The sequence below is a fragment of the Oratosquilla oratoria genome, chromosome 2 (genome assembly GCF_046742065.1).
Source record: "Oratosquilla oratoria isolate Oo_2021 chromosome 2, ASM4674206v1, whole genome shotgun sequence".
NCBI lineage: Eukaryota > Metazoa > Arthropoda > Malacostraca > Stomatopoda > Squillidae > Oratosquilla > Oratosquilla oratoria.
Window position 1 is genome coordinate 94,137,888 of NC_134778.1, and position 1,927 is coordinate 94,139,814.

Below are 1,927 nucleotides of genomic sequence, written 5' to 3' on the forward strand. Positions count from 1 at the left end.
AAGATGAGGAGGAGATAGTAAAAAATAAAAGTATGAGGAAAAAATGAATGAATAAAAAGGAGATGAAAAGGAAGAGGAAAATACTGTATGTAAGAAGAAGAGGAAGGTGAAAAAGTAGGAAAACAAAACAGGGAGAGACGTGAAGAGGAAGAGGAAGAGGAAGAGGAGAGGAAGAGGAAGAGGAAGAGAAAGAGGAAGAGGAAGAGGAAGAGGAAGAGGAAGAGGAAGAGGAAGAGGAAGAGGAAGAGGAAGAGGATGAGAATAAAGAAGGGGAAGATGAAATGGAAGTAGATAGGTAGAGCGAGGAGGAAAGGAACAGGCATCTGAGGAGTAGGAAGAATAGGAAAGGAAGAATAAAGATTAGAAAGAAGATAAGGTGTAGTGGGCCGGGTGAGGAAGGAGTGAGATCTAAGACTTTTTTGGGAAGGCGACAGGAAACGGGAATAGGGGGAAGTTCAGGTGTAAAGAAGGAGGGATATGAGGGGCAGAGGGAGTTTCGGCGGGACGATGGGTAGAGAAGGGGAGCGAGTAAATTCAAAATTGCTGTAAAGGAATTTTGAACGACGGAGGAGAACCCGAGGACACGATGTGATTAGGTTTGCTTTAGAGGGACGGCGTGGTGCAGCGGCGTGATTGAAAAATTCGAATCCTTGTAACGCTGGAACATTTCCGCTCACGCCGGAGTCAATGGGCGACTTCGAAGGCGGGTCGGGTGGAGATGTGATTATGTTGCAGGGAGAAGTGTGAGTGTGAGGAGGAAGAGCAGGAAGAAGAGGAGGAGGAGGGACAGGAAGGAGGGGGATGAGTGGAAGGGAGGGGTGAGACAGGGAAAGGGAATGGGAGAGATGGAGTGGGAAGCAGAGGGAAGGAGAACGATTGGTGGGAAGGAGGAGAAAGAGAGAGGAGAAGGAGAAAGAGAGAGAGAGAGAGAGAGAGAGAGAGAGAGAGAGAGAGAGAGAGAGAGAGAGAGAGAGAGAGAGAGAGAGAGAGAGAGAGAGAGAGAGAGAGAGGGGGGGGAGAGAGATGGGGAGGGAGGGGGAGAGGGCGGGAGGGGGAGAGGGCGGGAGGGGGAGAGGGAGGGGAGAGGGAAGTGGAGAGGGAGGGGGAGGGGAGAAGGAGGGGGAGAGGGAGAGGGAGAGGGAGAAGGAGAGGGAGAGGGAGAGGGAGAGGGAGAGGGAGAGGGAGAGGGAGAGGGAGAGGTAGAGGGAGAGGGAGAGGGAGAGGGAGAGGGAGAGGGAGAGGGAGAGGGAGAGGGAGAGGGAGAGGGAGAGAAAGAGGGAGAGGGAGAGGGAGAGGGAGAGGGAGAGGGAGAGGGAGTGGGATAGGGAGAGAGATTGGGGGAGGGGGAGGGAGGGAAGCACAGAGAGATAGAGAGAGAGAGGAAAAACGATTAGCCTATCAAACGAGATAGATACAAGAACACTTGAAAAACGTTCAAAACGTTGTCTACCAAGCAAATAAAATGTAATATTAAGATATTAAATGAAATGACAGGAAAAGGTGATGAAAGGAAGAAAACTGTGGATGGGAGAAAATAAAAGAATAAATTTAAATTCCAGCTTGTGAGAAGAAAGTTGAGAATAACTTGAATCAAAAGAGGTTTCGACACAAAAGCTTTTTTCGGCATAGTTTTCCCCGTTATATGAGCGTGTCTGCGATACACAAGACACCTCAGTCTTAGTGTCCCCTGTTTGTCCCACTATGAGGCCTTGCGAGAGAAAATCTGGAATTATTCCACAGTCCGCAGCTGTGGTGTGATACAATTGTATTTATGGATTCTAAACTTTATACAGCCTAGAATACAAAAGTGTCCTGATTGTTGACATGTGTTGCTATTCCTTATATACACAAACGTCCCCATGCACACACGTTCATAGAGCTTCTAGGGTTATATGATATCAGAAGGAATGTTGAACCTTCCTATTCT